This window comes from Podarcis gaigeae (genome assembly GCF_964106915.1).
Source record: "Podarcis gaigeae genome assembly, chromosome: 12".
NCBI classification, from domain to species: domain Eukaryota; kingdom Metazoa; phylum Chordata; class Lepidosauria; order Squamata; family Lacertidae; genus Podarcis; species Podarcis gaigeae.
In genome coordinates, this window is record NC_139688.1 from 12,347,496 (window position 1) to 12,372,489 (window position 24,994).

Genomic DNA, 24,994 nt, shown 5'->3' on the forward strand with positions numbered 1-24,994 from the left:
ACAAATTTACACACACACACACACACACACACACACACTTTTCAGAGCACATCATGGTACTCTCCCCAACTCTCCCCATATGCACCTCCTAAATCTGTATGGGGGCAGGAAAGGGGGAAATTCCTATTGCACAAGTCATGTCAGTTGCACAAGTCGTGCCAGTTGTGCAATGTGATACATAGCACCACTGGTGAGGTACTATGCAAGACATTTGGTTCCTCGGGCTCAGGAGAAGGCATTTGTGGGGGTCTTGGCTCCCACTCCATGGTCCTTGGCACTGTGGTTTCTGGTTCAGAGAGTGTCTGCCATCCAGCCTTCAGTTCAGTGGTTCACTCACACCAGCATCAGGCTGGGAAAGGTAACCATTGTCTCTAGTTAAAGCCAATGAATAGAACTGAACTTCTTGCTGAACTGTAACATGTTTTATTTAGTTATTTCTTGAGCATTTATTCGCTCAACAATGTTTTTGAACCATGTCCCTAGAATAGAATTTGACATAATCCCTTGTGGGGTTTTTTCCCCTAATATGGTTTGACTGGGGTAAAAATAGCCTTCCCTTAAAAAGGGGGGGGGGGCAAAGTGTCTCTTTGTTCATAGTCTCCAGGCATTTGAGACTGCAATCATAAATGCACCGGCTAGGGAGTAACACTCACTACATATAGTAGGGCCACCTCTGAGTTGCTCTGAAAGTGAAGATGAAGCTTTCTCGATAAGCTGTGGTGTGTATGTGCATTGCAAGAATCCATGCAAAAAAATAGAACCTCATCATTATAAATAGGTTAGAAGTTTGAATCCACTCTCTTAAGTAGGTTACTTTCACTGGCCCTTTAAATATTGAAATAGTTCTTACAATGCTTGTACATTACCACTAGGTGTCACTATGATGTTTTAGTTTGGTTCCTTTGCTCAGCTAGTGGTTGTTGTTTAGTCGTTTAGGCGTGTCCGACTCTTCGTGACCCCCTGGACCAGAGCACGCCAGGCACTCCTGTCTTCCACTGCCTCCCGCAGTTTGGTCAGACTCATGCTGGTAGCTTCGAGAACACTGTCCAACCATCTCATCCTCTGCCGTCCCGTTCTCCTTGTGCCCTCCATCTTTCCCAACATCAGGGTCTTTTCCAGGGAGTCTTCTCTTCTCATCAGGTGGCAAAAGTATTGGAGCCTCAGCTTCAGGATCTGTCCTTCCAGTGAGCACTCAGGGCTGATTTCCTTCAGAATGGATAAGTTTGATCTTCTTGCAGTCCATGGGACTCTCAAGAGTCTCCTCTAGTACCATAATTCAAAAGCATCAATTGTTCGGCGATCAGCCTTCTTTATGGTCCAGCTCTCACTTCCATACATCACTACTGGGAAAACCATAGCTTGAACTATATGGACCTTTGTTGGCAAGGTGATGTCTTTGCTTTTTAAGATGCTGTCTAGGTTTGTCATTGCTTTTCTCCCATGAAGCAGGCGTCTTTTAATTTTGTGGCTGTTGTCACCATCTGCAGTGATCATGGAGCCCAAGAAAGTAAAATCTCTTACTGCCTCCATTTCTTCCCCTTCTATTTGCCAGGAGGTATGAGATCAGTGGCCATGATCTTAGTACCTAGTGCCAAAAGCACTAAGGAATACAATCAAACCTTGGTGGTCGAACATAATTCGTTTTGGAAGCTCATTCAGCTTCTGAAATGTTTGACAATGAAGGCGTGGCTTCCGATTGGTTGCAGGAGCTTCCTGTACTGAAGTGGAAGCTGCATCAGACAGTTCGGCTTCCAAAAAACGTTCGAAAACTGGAGCATTTACTTCCAGGTTTTTGGCATTTGGGAGCTGAAACGTTCCAAAACGGGAGGGGTTCAAGAGCCGAGGTTCGACTGTCCCACTGATCAGTAGATGCCTTCACACCCATTAATGGGTTGCAAATGTAGGGAGGCATTTTTGTGCCCCTAAAGTGGGGAGGGGACTTGTACATCCCTTCATTTGAGTGTCAGGAAGGGCAAAAATTGAGAGAAAGAGTGCTCCTCACCGATTCCCCAAAGGCCCCAGAATGTTTTTCCATGCCAGTTTTTCTTTCCCCCCATTTTTGTTACACCCTTGCTCCCATGAATGTGCCCCAACGCTATCCGCATAAACATTTTGCACAGCCATGTGATGGAGCCATCCATGAAAAACATCTGTCATTCATGTTCTCTGTTAGAGTGGAAACATTCTAACTCCAGTGCACAGTTCAGTAATCAGTATAACACCTTTATTAGAGCCTGCTAATACTCAGTGCTGGCTTTCATCTTATTTCCAAAGGGACAACTGCCATTCTGTCTGTATCCCAAGAGCCTTTGGTACAGTCTAGAATTGGCTTTGCAGGTAGCAGGTTCTAACCTAACAAAGTCTATGTTAGGCCTCCTGTTCTCCACCTTGTTATAAGCTGCAGGCTGCAGAGCTTTGTCATGGCCAGAAATATAATATTCCCTCACCATTTTTTAAACGCAACGTGTGTCCTGGAAAAGACAGGTGGGGAATTTGAAAGGTGGCTCATCAGAAATGCATGGATCCATCCATTTCCAGTCTGTGCAGTTTTTCTACGTGTTAATTCATTACACTCCATTTAAATATTAATATGTAGGATTGGTTTTTTAAAAAAGAAAATCAGATGAAAACTTACAATTGTATATTTTCGAACTTTTTCTATAACAAAATATAAATTTCTCTCAAAATACGCATTTCTTAAAATTCCATCCCAAATAAATGCATTTTGATATGGTTCAGGAACCAAAAACCGCATTGAAAATTTGGAGAAGTTATCAGAAGAAGGTCGTAACAACATCCTGGCTCTCCCATTTTGATCCAGGTTTAGAAGTACAGGTCAGCTTGCACCAGAATTCACAGAAATCGTATTCCTGAAGCATCACTACCTTTTGGTCATAATAAAGGCATTATATGACAATTACCCTTTGAATTCTCCCCCCTGCAGTTTGTATGGCTGCCAGTGAATTTGTAAGATGCCTCAGAAGTCTCCCTAGCATAAATATGCAAGCCACAACTAGACTCCTGTTGTGTTACAGCTGTCAAGGTCATACCAGCTGGAACAGACACAGGAAGCCGAGAGGAAGCTGCCAGCTTGGTCTAAGCTACCAGCATCGGAAATAGTGCATGCCAAGTGCATATGGTAGTTCTGTATGGGGCATCTGTGCATTTTACACCGAAGTGCTGAAAAGGATCGTGTTTAAGACACAAATTCTAAATAAAGATGTTTGGATGTGTGGAGATTTCATATGGTATGTTCTATTAACCTTCCTCTTTCCCAAGCGAAGGTTCCAGTAAGCCCTAGACACCAGAGGGATGCATGCATCAGGTGGGTCGTAAAGCTGGGGGGCTTCTGGGAGAAAAAAAATGTGAGAAATAAATGGCTACCTGTCTTCTACATGATGCATTTGCAGAGGCTTCTTCCTCAAGGAAGTGGAATTATTGTGACTCAGTTGATCTTGGCTGTGCTCGTGGTCCAGCTAATCAAAATCCCAGAGGTCAAATTTTGCGTGAACATTTATATGTGCTGTAATGAACTTAATGGAATATTAATGAGAACATGTATTAACACATCATTTATTTAGCGCCAACTTCTTGCCAAGGTGCTTTGCAGAACACTCCCATTTGCATATGGTCCCTGCCCACTGGAGTTGCAAATGTGGTCACAGAGGGGGAGAAATGGAGAGGACTAAGAGAGATAAAGGATGAGGGAGAAACAGGTAGAGGAGCTGTAGCAGAGAGCACTGGGATGAGTGAATTAATCATGGTGTGGGAAACGCTTTGCAAAAGCAGTGGATATTGAAAGGCTTAAAGAAACAGGGGTGTAAATAGAGTTCTGTGCACTGGAGTGAAGAGCACTGAAGAAGGCAAGGAGTCAGGAATGTAAGAAGTTAACAAAGGTGTTATCAGATTTAATCTCCAAACCAGAGAGGGCTTGATTCCTTCCCCTGCCCTATTATACTGAATCAAGGTATTTCAGAAGCAGAACCAGGCAGAATAATGAATGCGTATGAAGGGGCAAGGCTAATGCAAGATAAACCTCATTAACACACTTCATTAAATCGTGCTGCATTTCTCTTCCTTTAGAGCACAATATACTTACTTAATGGAAACAAAAGCCCTTAAAAATAGCCACACATGTTAAAGGGTGGGTATGACTTTGTGAGTCTGGATAAATGTTTATTAGATGTCTGCTCCACAAGCATGAGTAAGATTTATAGGCTGGCAAGCTGAGTGGGAGGTAGCAGCTAGGTAATAGCTATAAATACTTGCTGCCTTTCTCAGGCGTGAAGATGTGTGTGCACTAAGCTTAACACAAAGTATTCCAGGCTTTCTGTTGCTTCCACATGTTATTACTGTAATATTTTTTTATCTGTAAGGTATTATTTCTCAAACGGTGCAGTGGGTCACAATTGGGGGTGAGTAATACATGGGGTTATTTGGCAGGGAGGATACAAACATTCAAAGAAAGATAGGATCTCGAATCAAATGGATGAAGGCTCCCTCCTCTCAGCAACCAAAGACAAACGAATGACTGTTCCCTAGCAGCGGATTCTCATTGATTCACACTGGACTTGTGATAGTGACACTTGTCCTGTCATCCCGATCTGATTTTCAAGAGGGTTCCTTTATACAATGATACATTCCTGTGTGTTGTTTTAGTTGGCATCATCCATGTCCTGTTATGTCATTTTTCTAATTCCATTGTTGGATTCGTGACCCAGTCCACAGATCTGTAAACAAAGCTGCATACATTGAACCACATGCAAGGATTTCAACCTGGTTACCTATGGAAGTGATGAATGGGCCCTGTCAGGAGTTCAGCCTACACTCGAGTAGGACCCTGGCAGAGATACATGCCTGACTGGCGTGTTCTCTCCCTCCTGGTCGATTGTTCGGGAGCTTCATAAGCTTTCTTTAGCTCGAACATCACAGCGACTGATGCCAACCGACACCGGTACACTTAGGGATCCACAGAGTTTGCGCACCTTGGATGACAGACCTCAGTAACTCATCATTTTGGCTAATCTACTTTATTTACATATAAACACACACAGAGCTCTGCAACGTGGCTCCCTCTCTCTCTAGCATCAGACAGCAAAGAGAAAAAGAACAAAGGACAATAGTCCCACTTCACGGAATACAGTAACACAAACATACTGTCTCCATCATTTCCCACTCTGTGGAATCAAAACATATAACGTCATGTGAAAGACAAAAATCCCATGACTGCAATCATGGATCAGGAATTCTAACAGGCCTCCCCAAGATGTAAGCTTAGGAGTGGGTGGAGCACTCAAGTCTTCAGAATACGGGGGATCAGGCCAAAGGGCCCTCTAGTCCATTATCCTGTTTTCACTGTGGCCAGTCAGATGCCTTGAGGGAAAGCCTGCAAGCAGGGCATGAGTGCAATAGCCCCCTCCCAGCCGCTGGTATTCAGAGATATAGTGCCTTCAATACTGGAGGAGCTTCATGACTATCATAACTAGTAGTCATATGAATTTATCTAAAAAGCAAACCTTGCCATGGGGCAGTAAAGCATCTGGAGGAGGAGAGGTGAAGAAATAGCTGTGAGTGGAGGGGGCCTCCTCTTCCCATCCTTTGGACCCCCTGGGAAACTCAAATGTGCTGTACCTGGAACTGAGTGTGGAGGGTGCAGCTGAATGGGACATAGCTGTGGGCAGCCTGGGGAAGTACCATATACCCTGGGCTCGCCCATAAAAGACAGAGAGAGAGAGAGAGAGAGAGAGAGAGAGAGAGAGAGAGAGGCTAAGGTGATGTCTACTGCTTCTAGGACCTCTTCTCGTTGTGAGACTTTTGTGGATGAGCTGAGAGTTTGTTTGGACCCAGAGACTGAGAGGGAGGGTGTGTCAAAGGAAAATAAACTGATATATGTGTGTAACTTTGTATTAATGCAGCACTTTTATATTGTGTATTTTGTAATATTTTGTAAAGTTGTCTGTACACCACTTAAGTTTTTTTTGTACACCCTTTAGAGATATTTTTAATATATTAAGCAGTACATAAATTAACTAATCAATCAATCAATCAATCAATCAATCAATAACCCACCAGTTCTGGTCATCACCACATTTTGTAGTAATGACTTCCATAGTTTATGTGCTATGTCAAGAAGTACTTCCTACTGTCTGTACTGAGTCTTCCAAAATTCAGCTTTATTGGATGGCTGAATGTTCTAGTACTATGAGAGAGGGGAAAAACCTTCCCTAGCCACAGCATGAATAATTTTATACACTTCTGTTATGTCCCCTCTTATTCACCCATTTTATGCAACATGAAACCTCAAACATTGCAACCGTTCCTCACAGGCAAATTACTTTAGCCTCTTGGTGATTTTTGCTGAACCTTTCAGCACTTTTCCCAGCTCTACAATATCTTTTCTGGGGACCAGAACATGGTGTTCCAAGTATGGCCTCATGAGAGATTGAACAAAGGTAGTATGACTTGAGATGTTTTATTTTTCATCCCTTCCCTAATGAAATTTGCCCTTTCACAGCTTCTGCAGACATGGTCAACATTTTCATTGAGCTATCCACCATGATCCCAACATCTCTTTCCTGGTCTCTCATCACCACTTCAGCTCCAATCATTGTATATGTGGATTTATGATTTATTTATGTCTTGTTCATGTGCTTCACTCTCCATTTGAATCCCATTGAATCCCATTTGGTATTTCAATGCCTATTTACTTTGGAGACATATCCTGATGGCTCTTTTTTGTTTTTACTGAAGTGTCATCAGCAAACCTGACTGCTTGTTGCTCACCCTTAACTCCAGTTCATTTATGAATAAGTTAAAAAGCTGCAGCTGTGATATATAGAACCTATTTCTTATGTCTGTCCATTGTGAGATGTGTTCGTTTATTTATGCTTCCTGCTCTTTAACAGTTTGCTGAACTATGAGAGTATCTGTCCTCTTATCCCATGTATTCTCAGTTTATTCATGAGCCTTTGAGAAGTACTGCAATAATGCCATTCCAGTCTTAGAAAAGTGCAGGGCTAGCATTGTATGTTCTCAAAAGCAGAACGGTTTCTCCCCCTTATTGTTGTTTTCTTCAGAGAAGGAGCTAAATGAAAATGTTGCTGTGGAACAAATGGAAAGCTGAAAGAATATACGGGAAAACAATCATGGAATTGTTTGCCTCTCTCCTACCTCCACCATGACGCAGAAATCATTTTGCACACTGAATAGCGGTAACTGTAAGACCTAACTTACAATAGGAGCCTCACTGTTACAGTATAAAGCACTTCATGGGGCTCCAAGTCCCAAATCACAGTGCCAGTTAAGGAACGGCCTTTTGTTTCAAAAGTTTTCTATGGCTTTGTTCAGCTTTACAAATAGGTCCATGAAAGCAGCTAGCCCCCCCCCCCCCCCAAAGTGGTTCGCGGCCTCTATACTGACATTTCCAATCGTGGTATGTGGTACATGGAACAGCCAGGATAATCCACTTTCTTGCGCAGAAGTAACGCTTTCTAGAACTAGCAGAGATTTCTAGGTTGGTGAATGGCAGTAAGGTAAATGAACAGGATCAAATGCTTTGCTCTGCATTTGGGAATTTCAAACGTGTGTTTTAATAGTACCTTGCCTTCAAAAGAATCAAATTGGTCATACTTTTTTAAAAAATATATGAAATGCTCAGAATTCAAATATTGGGACTACACAAAGCAGTACTGCTTTGTATGCAGAATGTCCCTGGTTCCGCCTCTGGCATCTCTAGGTAGGGCTAAGAGAGTTACCTGCCTGAAACCCTGGAGAGTCACTGCTTGTCAACAATACGGGAGCAATCTGGCTTTTGGTATAAGGCAGCTTCCCATGTTCCTACTGTATAAAGCAGTACCTCCTGCTTTTCTGTTTAAACGTCACCCTCCTGGCGATGTTAGATACAGGCTAAGCTTTGCAAACACCTTTCTACCTGTTACCATTCCAACCCTCCATTCAGATCTCACTGTGTGGGTCACACCATGAGGTGGCTAAAGCTGTCACTTCATAGTGGGTAGGATGTCATGATGTTAGACTACCATCTGCTTTGAAATATAGGCATTCCATGCCTCTGGAATCGCACCTATTTAGTGAGTGCAGTGCTCACCCCCACACACTTGTTGTACATTGTGTCTGCTTAATGTGTTCCTAATATTGGAGCTTATCTTCTAAAATTCCTTATTTACCACTCAGTGTTATTGGGAGTTGGCTATGTGGAACCCTCTAAATATAATAACACACATGCACATACATGTATAAGCTAAGGGCTGTTTTAGTCAAATATTAATGGTGGCAGGTCTGTCACATGTCTCTCTGATGAATACAATGAGTGCATGTATTAATCCCTAAATGTATATAGGCCTCAACCACATTGCCATTTTTTAGATAGATAGATAGATAGATAGATAGATAGATAGATAGATAAATTTATTGTCATTGTCCGTATATACACAGTATACACAACAACGAAAATCAAACACCCAAGACCGGATTCACATACACATTTCTGGAATTGTGTTTGGGTTATTTATTAAAAATATGTATAGCCCACTCTTCATTGCCCAGAAGGCATCCCAGAGTGGGTTAAGAACCAAGCTGTTTGGGATTTATTCTTATTAGAATGAGATTTAGTTGATATCATGTAAATATCCCCTCTCCCCGCCCCCAATATAATTTTGAATGCAAGACTAACAGAGTTGATTAATACTTCAAAGAAATGCGTAGCTATGGCGCTAGTGCCAGGAGTTGGCATAACTGGACAACCTGCTGAAACCCACACCTTTGCAGGCGGTTCACTGCCAAGAGTACCCTATAGATCCATTGCCACTTGCTCACTCCCCCTGCCCACCCTTCCTTTTCCTTGGTTTCTGGAAAGCTCAATAGCAGAAGAAGCAGAAATAACTGCTGCCTACTCACTTGCCAGCTTCCTTCCTTGCAAGCAAGCAGGCACTATTAGTGAGAAGAAGCTGATGGCAAAGGACCTCCTAAACCTAGAGCCCATGTCCACTTTCTAGAATTTATTTGCATCTACACAAAAGTGAGATTCTGGAGTAAAGGAAGGCCGGTACTTTATTTAAGCCGACCTGGAACTGAACAGAGTAACCAGCACAAAGTGCTCCTGACAACTTTGTTGAAGCATTGCACCCAGTGCATGGACATCCAGTAGGCTTAGAGGTGAGAAGGACATTACCTGTTGGCTTATAGGCTTCACAGACTCTAGAGTTTGATGCATACTCAAAAATAAGAACAAACAAGCATAGGCAATGGGTGCAGAAAAGTGTGTATCATTGTTGGCATCCATCTGTCTTGAGAGAGAATGGAGTGTGCCTCCAGCGACAACGTCAAACCACTGAGTTAGCAGCACTAAAGTGACCTCTGTGGGGCACAAGTATGGAGGTCTTGAGCTGCCCAGATGACAAGATCCCCCTCTCAGCCTCACTGATATGGTCCAAAGGGAAGCAGACCAATATGTCTGGCACTAGCTTGGTTATGGGAGATGCTGGAAGGAGGTGTACAATGTGCCATCCAACCGTCTTAGGGACTCTACTCTTGATTTGTGTAGGGTTTGCTTCTTTGACTTTTCTTCTCCTGAGTATATCTCAGAAGGCAGTGGAGGTTTAGGAGTTTTTCTTATAGCTGGAAGGAGTTCTCCTTCATGCTGGCTGGAGCTTTAAACCATCCATCCCCCTGGCTTTAAACCATCCATCTTGAGCTCAGTTTCAATTCTCCAGCTGGTGGTACAGAAGCCCCAGAGGCCAGTACCTCCTGCAACAACTCTGAGCTTGAGGCCAGGGCCATGACAGTTAGGGATGCAGGTACTGACTGACTACAAAACAGTGGTTTGTGGCAATCCTGTGATGCCATCCAGTTTATTTTGTGCGTGCACCCAACCACCACGCCAGTCCAACAACCACACCATAGTCTTCACAATTCAGTCTCCACTTCCACCCCTCACACTGTAACTCACACTGCCTTTTACCTGGAAAAAAATCCGCAGAAATTGCTGGTGTCTCCTTCCAGTCAGCTAACATCACTTATCTGATGGGGGACACTCCTGCTGACGCTCTGCCCCCGGAAGCTACCATGTTGTACATGGCAGAAAAGGGAGCGTCAGAAGGTTACCTTAGACAGGGTGCAGTGTTCCTTTTCCTTGCACTATAATTTCAAAGTGGTGTTGCAAGAATGTGCATCTTTCCTGGAAATGAATTGCAAGTGCACAATAATCATGAGCCACTCTAAAAAAAAGAAGGGGGAAAAAAGGTATTCCACCCCCCCCCCCAAAAAAAAAAATTGTATTTGGCCCTCGCTAGCAAATTTACAGTTCTAGCTGAGGAGGACAGGGTGGAATTTGCCAGACCTAATAATTATAGCTACTGTATTCAGTTCAAGCTGCATATGACACTCAGTTGTGTGGTTCTTTACATTATCTGTTTAATAAAATTAAAGTGTTTGAGAACCAGAAGATAAGTGAGAGGAAAGGAGATGTGTAACTTTCCCCCCTCTTGTCATTTGTCATTGATTCTGGCCCTGGACCTTGGCTTTAATTAAGTTCTGGGAGACTTCCTTTACCCATCTCCCTTTTTTTTTGCAATAGCAATGAAATAGAAGTGTGGCTATTATTTGGGCACTTCCAATGCATGCTTATTGGTTTCATGGAGATTCTTCTCTCTACTAATTGCCATGAATACAAAATAGTCCATAGCAGTTCAGTTTTTATTAATCCAAAGTAAATTGGCTTAACTTTATGTACATGACTGTTTTGAAAGGGAGAACTTGTTCTGTTGCTATTTTTACAAAAAAAAAAAAAATCTTTAAGAAGTTAGATAGGGTCCCCCCCTTGTTGCTTTTCTGATTAATCATCCTGTGCTGTGCATGGTACAGTAGTGCACTGAGTGGTCCACAACGCACGTAACGCTTACCACAAGGAAGTCATTGAAAATGGCATTGCTACTGTGTGAGTGACCCCTGTGGGGAACTGTAACATGTGCTCTGACTAGTGGCAAGGTGAAAACAGCTGGGTGTGCACAAACAGATCACTCCATGTGGAATACTCCATGTGGCTTCTTTAAAAGGAGCCACAGCACAGCTGCTTATTCTGTGGATCAGGGCTGAGAGTGGGTGAGTGTAATAATGGGGCAGCTTATCTGAGGTGCCTGCTCAGCATTTGTCCCTATTGATTCCTTATTGCAAATGCCGGGAGTTTAAATTGGCTGCTGGAGCTATCCCCTGCACATTTCTGCTACAATGCTAACCGTGAGCATGCGCAGCACCAGTCCTCAACTGGCTGTGGAGGGGGGGGGGAGAGGAGTACCACATCGCGGTCTTCTAGCTCCGAGCTGCCAGTTCCTGGTTGCCAAGCAGTTATTGTTTCTGTGACGATTGCGGAGGCTGTTGCTAATTGAAGAAGCCTTCTCAGCATCCTCCTTTCTCCTCTTTCGCTCTCCTCATTTAAATTTTAGAGGCAGAAAGAACAGAGAAGGAGAGAAGGGGGTAGAGATTAAGGGTGGTATATATTTTGGCGGTATTAAATTTTTAATTGGGAAGGAGAAGAGAGCCGCTCTCTCAGCTGGTGATTAAGTGATGGGCTAGTTACTCATCTGTATTCCTTTAGCTTTTGTGACTCGAAACACTTGCACAGTTGAACGCACACACGCACACACATTCTCTCTTTCTCTCTTTCTCATGCACGCACACTCAAGCAACCACATACACACAGACCTGTGAAATCCTGTTTGCCACTGCAGTGGGCACAAGTAGGTGAACATGACAACAGCTAAGGAGCAAAGTGCTTCAGGGAAATCAGTCCAGCAACAAGAACAGGTAATGCTGTTGACTTTCTTTTGAGCAGCGTAGAGATTTGTATGCCTCTTGGTTTGTTTGCTTGCTTGCTTGCTTGCTAGCTTTTCATTTATGGTAGAGGGTGACTAGTGTTTCTATACAAGTCATCAAGCCAGTGCTGTTTTCTACTTATTCTGTTATGTGGCTATTCTCTATAAATACGTGTGTGTGTGTGTGTGTGTGTGTGTGTGTATGTGTATTAATATGATGCCTCTAGCCCCATGTTATGTGTAGAGCAGGAGAATTTTGTGCAGGACCTTACTGGGTATTTTGTGTTTAACTGTACACTGCCAGGCGGGACAAAGGGTGGCGAGAAGGTCTCTTCCTGTTAGAATCAACCCAGTTCTGCATCTGCAGCTTGCTAACAAGGGTAGACATCCTAACTACTTTATTTCTCCTTTCCCCAAGTTGTGCCTGGACTAACGAAAGCAGATTTTCCATGCATTCCTTGTACCTGTAAAACCACCACCTAGCATTGTTGTTTCTGTTCAAGAATGAAGTGTGAGCAACTATAGAGATACCCTGTTTCAATCATGGTCCAAATTTAATTAAGCTTTTCTTAATGGGAAATCACAGACTATTTAAGCCATCCTGAACACCTACCTACATTCTATATTTGTCTTCATACACTTAGCAGGGCTGCCACATCCCCACTCCCTGGCTTCTCATGTATAGAGATACAGCAACCCTGACACACTGGAATTTAGCAGGTGAAGCTTCTCCTTCCCTCCCTTTGCTATTTAGCTTCATGCCAGCTGTTTAATTTGTGTGCGCCTGGGCCGTTGTTAAATGCACAGGAGAAAGGCCAGTTGTTGAAGAAGAAGAAGAAGAAAAAGAAGAAGTCGTCAGACCTAAGAATCGCCTCCATATACTTGTACCAGCAGATGGATGATTGTTTTTTCTGGTCCAGTTCATAAAATGAGTATTTCTCAGCTTGACTTCTTGACTCAATTGAAACAACTTTCACTGCTGGTAAAGCAACAGCCACTTCATTGGTCCTGAGTAATAGGCAAGGATAAGGATAGCTGACATATAGGAAAAGACACCTGAGATGCAGCTGAATGTTGCAAACATTTCAGAGGGGGCTTCTGTACAGAAGCAGAACAGAGTAGAGTTTCCTCTCCTCCCCCAATAAGCCCTGCCATCCCTCACTGTGTTCACATGTAGCACAGTCTCCACTGGAAACTGAAGGATTAACCCATCTGTTCCAGGTTTTGCATTCTTACATTTTCACTCACCATGTTCAGATGTAAGGCATAAACCATGGTTTAGCACCAAGTTGGTGGAACCTGCAGCCTTCCAGACGTTCTTGGACTTCCATGAGCCTAGTCCACCCTCCCAAGATTTTGCATGCTCCCCCTACCCTCTCCTGTGCAGCTGCAAAGGGATCAGAAGCGTCCATTTCCATTTTAGGTTAACCACAGTTTGACCTGTCATCCAAAGTCTGAACTGTGGTTATCTTTAACTACGGTTTGTTGAAATAAGCCAGCTTCAGAAACTGTGGCTTGAAGCTGGCTTGCTTCAATTAATCAGCATTAAGATTAAGCCACACTTTGTCTGGGTTCACAAATTGCAGTTAATTTAAAATGGGAGTCTAAGTTTACAAACTCTTCCTTGAGGCTGCACTGCAGGAGGCGTTGGGGGGGGGGGCACATGAGCCCCAAGCTCACTGCAGCTCACTCTTGTAATGTTAAAACATAGTTTAGGGTTACGTCTGAACCAGCACTTTGTCACTGAGATTACAATGCTGCTTTAGTCATTGACTAGGATAGCACAGGGGACCAATTAAAATAGATCTCCCCAGACACAAATTAATTCTTAACATAGTTTTCTTCCGGTGATATGCTGAGAGTTGCAATCTTTTCTTCTCTCTCTCTCTCTCTTTCTCTCTCTCTGTCCCTCAAATGTATATGTCTGTATTTGAAGGTAGGCTGGAAAAGCAGATGGTTGGATCCTCATTAGGTGCAGTGCAATCAGAAATAGCACACAAGGACCTGACTTTTCAGGGTGACATTTTATTGAAGCAAAAAGCTTTATCAGCTTTTCTGCTTTAGTGGGAAGCAATCCTCCTCCACCATCCCTGTCGCACTTTTGTTTCTCTGACATTCCACCTTTCATTTAAACAAACAAAAAAAACTTTCATTGACTTTTTTGCTCTCTTTTAAAATATTGTTTCTTTGTACATCAGGCTTGCTGTTAGATCAAGCGTGCTGAAAATCTTGAAATTAAGATTATTATTTTTGTCAACAACAGACAAAAGGCCTTGGACTGTGAGGTTTTGTTTTGTTTTTGTTTTGCAACATTTCTTTAACCTCCTGCTGCTTAATGGGCCCTCTCTCCTACTGCTAAAAGCTTTGTGAATAAGCTGCCACCTAAAGTGACTCAAATGAAATAACATTTGCATCATTCATGGACTTTGCCTGTGTGCCCTTCACTTTAGATTTAGCCTCATTTCTGTTATACACGCTGAAGAATTCTGTGTCTGTGCAAAGCTTCCATATGCTAACAGGAAGCAGGAGTTGGTCCAATCCTTGAGATCGCTCATCCTGTTTCCATGGCAGTGAAATGGTGTGTAGGCCTTCTTGTGAGAGTTCTGGTTTAAGAAATAGGCAGCCAACCCCCGCTCCTTTATGTAAGTTGCTGTTCTTATATAAAGGAAGCTGGTCTCTCTATATTTCGAAACAGACAAAAAACTGTATTTCTGTAAGGGCGGATCTGCCACGACTCATTCCCAGACTCAGACTGCAACCCTGTGCATTATTTTAATGTCTCACATTTTATTATTATTTTTTATATTTTGCTGGAAGCTGTCCAAAGTAGCTGGGGAAACCCAGCCAGATGGGTGGGGTATAAACAATTAAATTGTTGTTGTTGTTGTTGTAGTTGTTGTTGTTGCTTTACTTGGAAGTCCTATTGAAATCGTTGAGATTTACTTCCAAGTAAACATGGATGGGATTTGGATGCAAAAGAGAGATGTTGTTGAAATTCTTAAATGAAAACTGTTTGCTGAGCAACTGAGAAATTGTACTGTAATGTTCCAAGTAAAAGTACTGATAGTTATACTCTCTCAGCTATGATGTTACTGTCACATAATTATGTCAAACAAACAAACAAATAAACTAAGCATTAGCCCTTGGTAAGAGTTGAGAGCCCCATTTCCCAGTATTCACATCTTCTTTTTGGGATATTCCCCCTTCATGAAAAAAAAGCAAAGATTAAAAAAAATATATTTTGAATGGTATTATACTTTAGAAGTCATTTGTGGTGGTCTACAGTTCAATGTTTTCATGTGGATTTGTGCTTGTGTGTGCATATGTGATTGGGGGGGGGTAGATCTAGTATTAAAGTAATGGCACTCTCCCCTTACATAGAAATTAATTGAGAAGAAATATTGCCTGTCATGCAATGGAAGTACTTCTGTAACTGTGCTGAAGATTATGCCTACTTTAGAAGCCCCTGTTACCGTCATATAAGACATTGTGAGCATTTCCCTTTTTGCATTCCCCATCATGGCATTACTTTTGGACTAAGGCATTACAGTTAGCTAAAGTATAATTGGGTTTTCTGCAATACAAAAAGGAAACTAAAAATGGCCGGTAAGTAGCGCCAAGGGGGTGGTGTGATTATATTGTCCTTCTTAATTCTCCAAATGCTTTTGCATAAAAACCCTTGATCTGTCTTAGTAGTTAAACATGAGGTTATGCATTGAAATGTAAAGATCGGGAGCTTCAGCTCCAGATGACTCAGACCACTAGTTTAATTAAACATGCCTGATAGTTTAAACCGTTGCTGATCTGCAGTTTTCTTGTTCTTAACTTGGGCAGAACATTAAGAGGCCCGCAACCCCATTGTCTGGTCACGCAAAGCCCTCTCTATACGACAGTCACCCAAGTGAAATCAGTAGGGCTTACACAAGTGTAAGAGGCCTCGGAATTTAGAGGTGAATGTCTCATCATGCTGCATGCAAAGCAGATTGCATTGCAGGAAAAATATGAGGAATACACTGAAAGCAGAGTTTCCTTCCTCCGGACTCAGGACTTTGGAAGGGATGGCATTTTCCACTCCATTTTTCAGTAACCCATAGAATTTATCTTTTGCACAACACATGAACTACGCAGACCTGCTGTCCATAAAAGAAAATGTATTTCAGTTGTCAATGTATGTTCCCTGGACTCCACGGGTTGGCCGGTGGTGAATGTCAACTTGGTTAAGACATAATGTGTAACCATGGTTAGCTGAAGGTGAAAGCAAAGGCTGACATAATGTGTAACCATGGTTAGCTGAAGGTGAAAGCAAAAGCAAAATGACTGTGCTGGAGAAGCATGGGGGGGAGTGCAGAAGTCTCATGCGCATGACTGTCATAGCATGTCCAAGATAAGGAAGGCACCCATCTAGTTTACTCTTTGTTGCAAGAGAAACACTTACAGCAGCTTCCACAATGCTCTGGATACATGCACTTCTAGCCTCTAGGCATTGGTTCACAGGTCTGAGCCCTATTGAGCAGTTGCAGCAATGGAGGGGGCTCCCCTCCTCTGGCTTATGTACCCCCTCTGACTTCTGCACGGAAGTCATTGCTGCTCTTCCATTTTCAAGCCCCTCCTGGTTCTAGGAGACAGTCGGGTGTTGGAAGTTTCGGAATCTACTGACCCATCCCCAACCTGACCCATCCCTTCTTCCTCCCCCACATCCTGCACCCCTTCCTCTGCCTTGGTCTGCCCTGACTCTGCCTCCTTCCCTGGCTCTTGCTTTGTGGGTGTCATGACACCCCTTAATCTCTGGTCCCCTCTCCTGGGTCAGCTCCCTGATCTCCTGCCTCTGCCACACACTCTGTCAATGACAGTGACTAACTATAGTTTAGTATTATGTGCAAACTAGGCCAGTGAGTTAAAAAACCCACATTCTGAAAAGCAGAAACCAAAAGAGGTCACAAATTTGCATAAAATTTGCATATTTTGATTTATACATATAGATGCAAATTTAGACACAATTGCTGTACACCTTACCAAAATGGAAAATACTGTCACCAGGTGATATGTGTGCCTGCTTACTCCGGGTGACTGTTGATGGGCAACTTCAAGGAACTTGTAGCTCTCCCTTACAGTTCTTTATCCCTAAATCTAAGTTGGCCCTTCAAATAGAGGACTGTAAAGCAGAATTGTGGCCACCCTAAATCCACAGGCCCTGACTAAAAAAAAAAAAAAGGAAGGAAGGAAGGAAGCCTTGGTGACATAATTTCTGCAAACCATAGTGACATGTATTTTCATTTATTGTGTTGAATTTTCAGTTTCTGCAAACCATAGTGACACTTGTAAAGACTACATACTGATCATGCCTTTGTTAGGAACATTGGTTGCTAATTGCCCAGAATAACTAGCTGATGGAAACTAATTAGGAGAGTCTTGATACAAGGAGATTTCTATCAGGGTGTGCAGAAGGAAGAGCAATTTGGAAGAAGCAAGCACAGAGAGATAGAGAGCTATGAGTAATCAGGACACATCTTTGGGTGCAGGGCTTCTCTCTGGGATACCTGATATAAAGTAATACATCGGCTGCCTGGTAGGAGTGTCAGATGTGTGTCTTCCCTTATGCTCTGCTTAAACATTTGCAAATGTTACAAAAATGCCTTAGGTCTCCAGTGTTCACTAGTCCAAAGGAAGCCAAAATTCATTGCAAGTGCCTCTGACAATTGTGGAAATGGGGGACATGCAACACATCCCTGAAATCTACACAATCATAATGAGTCCTTCTCACTGAAGGTATGCCCTGCAACATTTCTCTGATTAAAATAGGGATGTCCCATTCCAAAATGATAATTTTACTATTTATACCTCACACATCTTACTGGATTGCTCCAGCCACTCTGGAAAGCTTCCAACATATATAAAGAGATAATAAAACATTAAATGTTAAACAAAAACAGCCTTACCTTTACAGGATTGCCTTCAGGCGGCTAAGGGGTTGGATAACTCCATACCCTCCAACATTTCACCAATGAAAATAGGGGCATCCTAAGGAAAAGTGGGGCATTCCGGGATGAAATCAGAAACTGGGGTGGCTTCTCTAAATCAGGGATGTCCCTGGAAAATAGGGACACTTGGAGGGTCTGGGAAGTTCTGGCCTAGGGTTGTGTCTAGGCCTCTATGGGGCTTTTTAGTTGAATGACTGTGAAGGGAGAGAATCCTGCTGCCGGAATACAGTGAACCTACCAAGAAGTTAAATTGTGGAATGGATTTGGGGTGTGTCTCCTGCTGGTCAAACCAAACTGCAGTTGAAAGTAGCTAGGATGCACCATGTCTTGTGGATTTCAGGAAGGTGAAGCCACTGTATGCCCTTTCTGTAAACTGTGTAGCTTGCAGTAAGTATTGGCTGATCACTTTATTTTAATCCCTTGCACTGTCACAGATTATGCTTACTGGGGCATATTTACTATTTTTCTTCAACAGTTTGAGAGCATCCTTGCATTTGAGCAAGCAGGGAGGCAGCTGTTAACTTTGTATATACCCTTAGGAGTTCAGCTAGTAGTACCCTTCTTTTTTAAAAAAAAGAAAACAAAAAGCAGTGTACTGCAAAGATTAGCACTGTTTATGTAGAATAAATTTTAAAAAACTGGTCGCTTCATCCCATATGCTCTAAGCAGGCGGCAGCCAAAGTCATTTTGCTATCCTGAGCAGCTGTACGGCTTGTTACATATATTTGCAGTTCCACAGATAAACTCTGAATCACAACTTTTTGGTCGCTTTGTGCTTTGTTGGCACCTTTAAACATATTGCCGTCCCAAGCAATTGCTTGGGTTACTTCTGCCAGATGGGCCTGGTTCTAAGGCAGCAAAATACACATGTCCCCTTTTTCCAGCAAGGCTAACTGAACTGTATAAAAGTCTTAAGTAGAAGGCTATGCGAAATTGGTGCTTGTTGGTTTTCGTTCCTACCTTCTAATTGCCCATATTAGAGTTCAGGTTAAACAAACAGAGGAATGGAAGACAGCTACATATCTCTCCCTCTTCCCCAGTATGGTAGAAAAAGTGAGATTTAAATTACTATCCTTCTTAACAAAGAACATTTCTTGTCTTTGTCGTAACAGAATAAAGCCACATGAAGTGGCAAGGCTGCGTGCCAAAAGTAGGGTTGCCATATATCCAAAGGTGAAAATCTGGACACCGACACAAAAGTTATTGAGCTTTTTTTTGGCAAAGTTGTTGAGCTTTTTCTGAAAAATCCCATACAAGAGAAATGTTTTAAAGCTATTTTTAAAGGAAAATTGCCAAAACCAATCAACACTTCTGATATGGATTGCCATATGCCCAAGTTTCCTTAGACATTTTATCCGATTTTTGAAAAACCTGCCCAGACACCATTTTTTATGATCCTGGCTATGTCCAGGAAATTCCAGATGTATGGCAGCCCTAGAAAAGCCAGAGGAACTCGGAGCATGCATTGCCGTGGGTTACAATAACCAACTTATTCATTTGTTCCCTGAAAAACTGCAGAGGCTATGCATCTAGCAAAAGCATGTGACAGTCCTTTCAGTACAATAATGCATCCAATGAAATGGGTTGCATTTTGGGATGGCCACACACACAAAATAAGTCCCTGTATCACAGTGCATGCTTTTTTTGTACAAGACCGGAGTTTTATAGAAGGAGGCAGCAAAAATTGTGACTCCCCTCACCTACAGTTTCAAGTGGTATACCAAGGAATTTAGCATCATTTTTGCTGAATCACTGAGAGACCAAGGAAAAGCTGATTTAGAGTCAGGTGAGGTAGGTGGCCCAGAAGGATTGCTAAGTCAGTGTCTCTACTCCTGACAGCTTACGATCTCAGGGCTCCTATTGAATATTGCCTTGAATCTGAGGCTGTCCTCTCCCAGAGGCGAGTCTTATGAGTACCAAGTTTCTTTGCCAAACCCACATCCCACTTTTGGCTCTGTTTTAATGTAGTTATGAAACAGAGAGGTGAATGTCCTTCTGGAGATGTTGACATTCAGAAGGGAAGAGGGGGAGAAAAAGGCAACATTGCAAACTGCCCATAATATGTACAAAAAATTAGAAAAAAATCAGTGTTGTGGAAAGCAGAGTCTAAATGTGATTTTTAGTGGTGGGAGGGTTGCATATTCCTTAGTTTTTGGTGCTCTCTTGACTTTGCCACTTGGTCAAGAAACATTTCTCGCCATTCCCTGAATTGATAGAGCTCCTTTGACAACCAAGCCTTTAGAGTCACGGGCCAGTCCTGTGGAACATCCTGCCATTAGAGTTCCAGCAGGCACCTTCAGTGCCAACATTTAAATGCTTGCTGGAAACTTTTCTGCCAGGCCTATGCAGGCAATTAAGAGTGCATCATCCACAAATGGCCTACTAGTGCTTGTTTTTAATTCCTTTGGTTTTAACTTGCTTTTAACTTTTTATGGTTTTGCTGTATGGTTTTATGTTTTCGTATTGTTGTAAACCGCTGTGATATATTTTAATGATACAGCATTATAGAAATATTTTTGTACCTAAATAATTGAACTACTGTTGACTACTCAAGTTTATGTAGCTCGGTGAAAACTGACAAAGATAAGACACTCATTCTATTTTTCCTATTCCTGCACAGGGCTGGGTGAAGTTAAGGATAGGTCAGTGCAAGGCCATAAATAGTGATGCTGCACCTTTGAAAACATCCTATCTTTCTGCTCTCGTGGCCCCACATATCACTGCCCACCACCTTCAATCATCTCTCACTTTGACCTTCTCCTTTCGTATAACTCCACTCTTTTTCAACTGCTGCTCTTTGTGCCTCACACTTTCTCCCACAACATCTCTCTTCCTCAGCTCAGAAGTAAGCCCACTTCTTCTGTGAAATCTTTAGTCTTGATGGGAAGAGGCTGTAGTGGAGAACAGGCGGGAAGACAAAGGGATAATCATCTCATCTCACCTGTGATTCTCACTGCAAGTGGCTTCCTATGCTAACATGAGCATCATAAGGCAAACACAGGGCTGGGAGCAACACATTGTATCCCAACTCTAGAGCAGACCAAGTGAAATTAACGGGCCAAAGCTAGCAATGTGTTTCCTTTGTAATGTGTGCTTGCACCCATAGTCCTCCTCCTAAACGAAATCTAAGGACACAACAACTGCACTTATTCACATTCATCCCTTGACTTTGTGGGAAATTCTAGTCAAACACGGCTAGCAATCTTACGGCTAGTTAATCCATTAAGGGATTAAGATCATAGATCTGTACTTCCAGACTCAGCTACAAGTCACAGCCCCTCACCTCCTGGAAGGAATGAAGTTAAATTTCCTCCTTTGTCCTCTTTCACCATGTGAACTCACCAAAATAGGACTCGACTGAGCTTCCTCGTCACAAGCTCAGCCTGCATGCTTAGAGTTATTCCATTGCATTCCATGACGAAAGTGAATATGCAGTTTATCAGATGATTTATTGTTGATATAGTTCTGCAGAGATACCATAATGAATGTAGAGTTGAGTGTGAATGCATGCTGTGCTTATTACACACAGCCCATAGCATAGCTTTAATTTTGCATAATCCCTGACTTGTCTGTCTCTCATCTCTTCCAATAATATTTTGCTTCAGAATCACTGTTTATTAATATGCAAACTATGTATTTAATTGATAAAAATGCATTAACAAAACATTTATCAGATAAAGAAAACTGCTAATAGTAGATAGGAGTACTTTTTCTGAATATCAGATGGTGATTTATTAGTAAGATAAAAAGCCAAGGTTAGTGTATAATTATCAATTCAAATTAAATATATTTATATATTAGCTAGCTACCTCAATAACAGGCAACATACAGCAATTTCTGTTCTCATCCTGAAGCAAAGTTCTTAACCTGAGGTACTATTTCTGGGTTAGTGGAGTCTGTAACCTGAAGCGTATGTAACCTGAAGCGTATGTAACCCGAGGTACCACTGTAGAAGCCAACTGGAGTAGCACTTGAATCCTACTTCAACATTTGTGATGGGGCAGCATTGCTCACCCCATCTGAGGGCAGGGGCGGGGCTAAAGGGCAGGTCACATGGCACACCCATAGCTCTGTCCTCCCACACATCCACCACCACCGTGTGCCTCCCCCCATCCACTGCCTGAGGCAGTCACCTCATTTTGCCTAACAGTAGGGCTGGACCTGCCTGTATTACTGGAATTCACATTGCAGTCTCCTTCAGAGAAAACTATTACGCTATTAGAAAATCAGGTCTTCTTTTTCACTCTAGTGCGGTTAATGAAAAAGTTCAACATGCTGTCATTTCTTAGAATGATGATCTTCTGAAAGTAAAGGCTTAGAGATTAATCTTGACAAAGCTTAATCAGTACAAGATTCAGGAGAATTACGTCTGTTTCTTTCCTGTGGTCTTTTCCTCTTAAGGTGTAATGCAAGGTTTTACACAGCCAGCCTTTCGGGTTGCATTTCTTTACAGGGGCAAGTTTTATTGTGCCATGTGCACAGTGGCAGCAAGATGGGAGGGGGAAGAAAAACAAGTCATGAATTTGCAAGGAATAAAATCCAAGGAGAAATTGACTGAAATATCCTCTGAAAGTATTTAGCACATAAGGCTTGTCCATTAGTAAAATGTTTATTGATTAATGGACCTTTCCTGACTTTCACTGTAGGAAAGGTCATGCATTTCTCAGCTCACCATTATTGTTTGAACACTCAGCAGCCTCTCAGAAACACTGGTTGTCATTAAAAAGTACAGTATTTATTTAGCCATCTTATATTGGCAAATATGTATATTAACTTCAGTGTCATTTAAAGGCAATAAATAAGCACATAGTCAGCATGCTTAGTGGTGCTTGTTTTATAAGCCCATGAATCAAATACTGGATAAAGTATTTGCAGGAAGTAAATATCTAGAATAAAGACTGATGCATTCGTTAGTTCTGATCATAGATGTTTCCAGGTAAGAGGGAAAAGTCTTTCAAAGGTAGTTGCTGCTCAAAATTTAGTCTGCTATCTATGATCAGACAACCATGTTAAAGGAGATCAGTTGTTTTGTGTTTTTAGAATTCTGCAGAGCAATTCTGAGCATGTTCACTCATAAGTCCCACTGTGGTGATTACTTCCAAATATGTTTGAATACAGACTGCAATCTTGGGTTTGAATTGATTGAGGAATCAGAAAATCAACAATAGCAGGCAAGGCACCCTCAGAGACAATTTGCCCACCATTTCCAATCATCAGCCGGAGAGCGCTTCTTGAAGATAAGGATTGTGAACAACTGAAGTAGATGAGACCTTGCATATCTCTGAACTAAGTCATATATCCTTGTGCCAGCTAGAAACAAAGCTTTCCTCAACCTGCTGGCTTCCAGATATTTTGGGCTAAAACTTTCAGCAGCCCTAGTCAGTACAACCATGTTAACTGGGACTTAGGAGAGCTGCCTAAAATATCTGGAAGACACCAGGTTGGGGAAATCCATTCTACAGTTTCAAATACCAAAGCAAACTCAGTTTTTATTCTAATGGTAAAAATGATTTAGTGCTTTGAGAAATCCAAAGATGGATTTGGGGTAAGTGCATGCTGTCTCTGTGCTTTTAAGTAGTCATAGAAGTGAAAACAAATAAGACACAATTTAATGTGAGAACAAGATCCAAACTCTGGTTTTACAACTTCATTGGTGGAGGGATCTATAGATGTGAACTGCAAACACTTTCTTTTTATCACTGGCAGTTGCACACTCCTTGTCTTTATTCATAAAGCTGCAGGGCTGAAAATATGAAATGTTTCAGGACAGAACTGTTATCCTCTCCCTCTCTCATAACTCTGTAGAACTCATGCACATCCAATGAAGTTGAATGTTGGAAGATTTAGGATAGGAAAAGAAGACACTTCTTCATGCAGTGCACAGTTGAACTATGGAACTTGCTTCCATATGAGACAATGATGACCACCAACCTGGATGGCTTTAAAAGAATTAGACAAATTCATGGAGGAGAGGGCTATCAGGAGAGCCAGTGTGGTGTAGTGGTTAAGAGCAGTGGACTTGTAATCTGGTGAACCAGGTTCACGTCTCCACTCCTCCACATGCAGCTGCTGGGTGACCTTGGGCCAGTCACACGTCTCTGAAGTCTCTCAGCACCACTCACCTCACAGAGTGTTTGTTGTGGGGGAGGAAGGGAAAGGAGAATGTTAGTCGCTTTGAGACTCCTTTGGGTAGTGAGAAAGTGGGATATCAAATCCAAACTCTTCATCAATGGCTGGTAGCCATAATAGCTGTGTTCTGCCTGCACATTTGTAATTCTTCTGAATATTAGTTTCTGGAAACCACAGGAGGGGAGAGTGCTTTTGTGCCCAAATCCTGCTTGCAGGTTTCCCACAGACATCTGCTTGGCCACCATGAGAACAGAATGCTTGACTAGATAGGCCATTGGCCTGATCCAGCAGGCCCTTCTTATGTTCTTATCTGCTAAACAGACAGGAGCAAGAAACTGTGTGTCACGGTTCTTAAATTCCAGTTCAGCAAATTCCTATCACTATGGAGCATAAGAGTCAGAATCCTGTTGATTGCTTGGTTTCTTTTCCAACATGCCTTTATTTACTTTATCAAATTTACAAAAAAGGGGAAAACCCCCCACAAAACCTTCTCTGTCCAAATGCTTGAAACTGGTGTAGTTCTGCAAGATCAGTAATAACACCAAGTAACATCACCCATCTAGAAATGATACCAGATGAGGATAGAAACACACCACAGACATTGCAAAGGTAGGGGTAGACCTGCACCCAGGGTATATTTAGAAATATTTCTGTAAAAGTTCTGGTTAAGAGCAGAAATACCCTTATATTTGGTGGCAGAAAACTAACAATGGTAAGTTCCAGAATACTATATTTTCTGTTAGAACTTTCAAGACACAAGGTGGAAGGGTGTGTGCGTGTGTTAAAACACCTTCTGTAAAGTTTAAAGACTGTTTACAGAAATACTGTAAAATTAATGAATGTTAGAAAAAGGTTGGAATGAAGTTATATGGCTTTAATAGAAATGTTATAAGGAACTAAGTACAAATAGACTATTAGTGTATTAAAGGGAAAAATAAGGTTAGAATATGTTAAGATAATTACAGGACAGAAAACAGTGGAAGATGGAAAGGAATTGCTGAAACAATTTACAGAAGTGGAATACAAAAAGGGAGGTGTGAGGAGGTCGTTGAAACAAGTGAA

At 42.1% G+C, this 24,994-nt stretch overlaps 1 protein-coding gene across 8 annotated transcripts in view; it reads left to right on the forward strand.

Moving 5' to 3' along the window:
- DPP6 (dipeptidyl peptidase like 6) overlaps window positions 1–24,994 on the forward strand; it is a 513,612-nt gene that overhangs the window by 262,033 nt on the left and 226,585 nt on the right. Inside the window, exon 1 of one of the 8 annotated variants that reach the window (XR_014556584.1) lies at window positions 11,294–11,817. The exons of the other annotated variants lie outside the window; for them this stretch is intronic. The gene's annotated coding sequence lies outside the window, so the exon portion shown is untranslated. Of the gene's footprint in view, window positions 1–11,293; window positions 11,818–24,994 lie in introns of those variants that run through there. 8 annotated transcript variants of the gene reach the window in all.